This window comes from Sapajus apella, unplaced genomic scaffold (assembly GCF_009761245.1).
Source record: "Sapajus apella isolate SASKATOON/1434 unplaced genomic scaffold, GSC_monkey_1.0 scaffold6119, whole genome shotgun sequence".
Lineage (NCBI taxonomy): Eukaryota > Metazoa > Chordata > Mammalia > Primates > Cebidae > Sapajus > Sapajus apella.
In genome coordinates this window covers 1-4,010 of record NW_022443043.1, presented here as the reverse complement: position 1 = coordinate 4,010, position 4,010 = coordinate 1, and the positions used below count along the sequence as shown (strand labels likewise).

The 4,010-nt window shown below is 60.9% G+C and overlaps 1 long non-coding RNA gene across 1 annotated transcript; it reads right to left on the bottom strand.

Moving 5' to 3' along the window:
• Window positions 1-622: 622 nt before the first annotated feature.
• Window positions 623-3,841, bottom strand: LOC116547994. Its single transcript, XR_004267260.1, has 2 exons — window positions 3,658-3,841; window positions 623-2,751 (listed from the first exon to the last, which is right to left on the bottom strand). It is a non-coding gene; the product is annotated as an uncharacterized LOC116547994 (long non-coding RNA).
• Between the last annotated feature and the right edge of the window lie 169 nt (window positions 3,842-4,010).

Genomic DNA, 4,010 nt, shown 5'->3' with positions numbered 1-4,010 from the left:
CCTTCTGCCTACTTGCCAACCCCTACAGCAGCCACTAGGGAGCTCTCTCTCCTGTGGGAGTCACTAGGGAGGAGGGCTCTGATGGGACAGTTTGCCTCCAAGGTCAGGGAAGGGAAGCAGGCTTCCGGGACCAGGTCATTTATCTTCTCCAAGATTCTGCAGTAACCGGGGTGGGGGGGGGGGGGGGGAAGGGGGCCGGGGGGGGGGGGGGGGGGGTCTCAGCACTACACAAAATGACCTGTGTGGAGTCTGCTTCAGTTCAGTTCACCATAGTTCACCCTCAGGATTCTACTGACTCCAGCACTTTTGATAACCAGACTCTAAAGCGGAAGAGGACTTATGTTTTGGGTCGTTTGAACAGACGTTGTAAACTGGACAAGCAGCCACCTCTCTAGGCCAGGCTAGGCTGTTGCCTGCTTCTCATGGGGCAGTGGTTTGGGTCAAGTTGGGTCTCAGCACAGCCTCTGAACAGGAAACACAGTCCCTGCCACAGCCTCCCCAAGCCCTCCCTCTTGGAGGCTTCTCCCTGCCAGTTCCTGGCCATGGGAGACGGTGACCTCACCATGGGGCTTTTCTCCACCCGGGGCCACTGCATCCCCCACCAGACACAGAAGGCCTCCAGTTGGGATTTTAGTGTATTAAATCAAGGACTTTTTTTTTTAAACTTAGAGAAAACAAGACGTGACAACACCAGAAACAAGAACATCTCTCTGGCCAGCCTGTGCTGACCAGTATACAGTAAATCACACACAGAAAAGCATAAGTCATTCCGGTCGGTGTCTGCATTTGTAGAAGCTCTGCTGCCTGGAAAACAGACTGCAAATAAATAAAGTGCATGGAGACCCTGTCACACAGCATGGACCCCGTTGGGGAGAGAAGAGAAAGGGAGGGAGTGGAGGAGCAGCAGGCGGGGCTACCACTTCAGGCAGCAGAAGTGAAAAAGCAGGGACAGGAGCAGATGCTGAGGGCTCAGCCCTGCCCCTCCCCAACCAGCCCCTCTAGGCCAATACAGCCACAGCAGAGGCCACCGGGGGTGGGCAGACGTGGACTTCCGTGCCCCTCTTATGGGGTGGGGCTCCCTGCAGTGGGAGGGGGATCTCTGAGGGTAGGGACCCCTGTGACTCCAACACGCATTTCTCCCAGTAGGGAAGCAGTTTCCAGGGTCCCAAGCGGAGCCCCTTGCACGGGGAAGGCTCAGGCACCCCCCCAACTCCCACGCATGCACTCAGAGAAGAGCTTTCCTCCACCCTTCCTCACTGGCCCAGGAAGAGGCTGGCGCTGGGGATCCAGTAACCCAGAGGGTGACACCAGGGTTTGAAAGGGCCACATCTGTGCATCAGACACCAGAAGGCCCCTCATTCCTCTCCTCCAGCACTGTGCCACTCTTGTCCCACGGAGGCTGCCCCCTAGAGATCTGTGGGGGGAACCAGCAGGCTGACAGGTCCCCAGAGGGTGTCCAGGGTGGACAGGGTAGGGGTGGATGAGAGGGGCCAGCAGGGTCAGGGGTTCCCAGGAGACTTAGCACAAGGAGGCACGCCATCAGGCCCTAGCTGTGGGAGACTGCAGGGGGCACGAGGCAGCCACCGTCCAGCCTCTTCTGGGGTGAGGCAGGTGGACAGCTTCATTCAGGACCTGGGTCCAGTGGGCAGCTGAGGAGGGTACATGGTAGGTGGCTGGGCCACTCTGTCCCTGGAGCTGGCTGGACTGCTGCGGTTTTCAGTCCCAGGAACTGGGAATGTGGACCCCGGGATACCAGTGCAAAAGATGCAGAAATGGGGATAGAAGGTGAGGGCAAGGGTCTCTTCTGGCTCCCCTCTGGGCTGCTCCTGACCATTGTGGTACACCAGTTAGCAGCACACCAGGGGGCCCCCAGGACCAATCCAAGCTGTGAGGATGAGATTCTCCTGTGTGATCCTGGGGATGGTGGGTCGAGCTTCAGGAGAGAGAATTGGGGTCATGCCATGAGTCCCAGCCCAGGCCCACCCCTGGTTTATCCCTTCTCACCTCCTGGTTATGTCGTGTCTCCAGGAGCCACGACACCACCACCACCTCCACTCGGCCACCAAACTGGGAGGCTTGGGCCACTTCACTGCTGAGGAGCCCTTGGTGAAGCTCCAGGTGGGGTGGGGAAGCTAGGTTCTGTGGGGGAGAGCTTGGCTCCCCAGGGGTCCTGGAGCCCATCTCTCTGGTCTCCCATCTCAGCTGTCTGTCCTCCTGATCTTCCCTGTTACCTTCCGTACTGCTCCAAGGAAAGCTAGACCCCCAGATTCCCTCCCCCGGGCGCCTGTCTCCCTTGGTGCCCTAGGAGCCCTATGCTTCCTCTCTGCTTCCCCCTCTCTCCTCCCACCATGCCAGGTCTTGTAGAAGACTGGGGAGGGGTGTGGGGGCCTGCAGGCCCAGGGACACGCTCAATTCCTCCTCCTCCTATCTGCGTGTCAAGGGCAAATCCCCAACCTCCCCGAAGCCTCAGTTTCCTCTGTCATTAGGAGGGGGAAATGCACTCCTTCACAGTGCTGCTAGCAGATTTCAGTTCCCAGGGAACTCGGGCCTCCCTTCCCGAGCCAGGACTGGATCACTGGGCACCCCCACCCCATGAGCCTTTGTCCGTGCTGTGCCTCTCCTAGGAACTAGGCCCTTCCTCTCCTCCCGTTCAGGCCCTTCACTCGGCCTCTGCCCAGGCAGGTCCAGGGCCAGAGGTACCCCCAGGCAAGGCCGGAGAAGGGGCGGGTCACGGTCTACAAACGCCAATGCCTGAAAGAGAAAAAAAGAGACAGATGGGGACCTGAGTTGCCTGGCCACCAGAGAGGTCCTTGCTTCCCCCAGGAATGGCGTCCTCTGCAAGCCCCTCCTCCATCTGCTCTGCCCAGCCCAGGCTGAGACCCGCTGTGTGCTCAGACAGGTCTCCTTTTCTCAGATCACTTCAGTACACAGTGGGCTTCTAGAGGCCGTCTGGGGCAGGAGGATGGGACTCTGGCCCTGGGAGGGCCTTGCTAAGGGCCTTAGGGAGCATGGGCTGACATGGCGGAAGAGCAAGACTGTGGGGGAGGGGACGGTAGGAATGAGTCTCTCCCACTCTTCCCTGTTTCCAAATGCAGAGCTTGGGGGGTGCACTCAGGGAGGGGCAGGGGAACACGAGGGACAGCAGGAGCAGGCACAGACCAGTCCTCTGGCCTCAAAGACAGGACAGGAGGCAGTTTGACCAAGGGCTGTGCAGGAGCTGCAGAGAGCCCCAGGGCTGATGGCTAAGAGAACAGACGTGGGACTTGGCCTAGAAGAGAACTGACCTCCCTATGCCCACCGAATTGGGGGAGGAGAAGGGTGGAGACATCGTTGCTTTTTTAGGTCCTTCCCTGGGCCACCCCCCGCCCATTCCCCTCCATTCCCCAGGGTTCAGGGGATACCCTCCAGGCCTGTGCGGAAAGGGAGGCGGGCACTGGGGCCTGGGTGGGAGGGGGCCGCCCCTCACCCTATCCTGGAATCGTGACTGGGGAGGAGAGGAGAGCCTGCGGCTGCCTTTCCTTTCCCCAGCTGGGCTCCACAGCTCTTCGGGCTGGTTTGCCTCGGTACCTTTCATATTTCCCCCTGACCGCCAAGGTGCCCAGACATCTGGAGGGCAGAGCCACCGCCCCTCCCTCATTCCAACCTGTCGCCTCCTACCTTTCTGCTCGGGGCCTGGAAAGTCAAGTCGCCGCAGCAGAATTCCCTCCTTCCGGTTTCCCCCTCTTTGGCCAATGTGAGGCAACAGGTCGGCCGAGCCCAGGTAGTTTCTGGAGCCCGATGGCAGGGGCCTGTTCAGTGCGTTTCTGCGCGATCCGGTACCCCCCCGGGCTGAAGCCGGGGCTGGGCCCCGGGGCCAGGGCCAGGGCTGGGCGGTCGTGCTGGGGCGGCGGAGGTCTAGAGTCCAGGAGCCCTTGCTGCCCCGCCCCCGCCCCCCGCCGCGGCCCAGCTGTCCTTCATGCCTGGGACCCGGCCGGGGGCGGGCGGGGACAAGGGCGCCCCTCCAGCCGGGC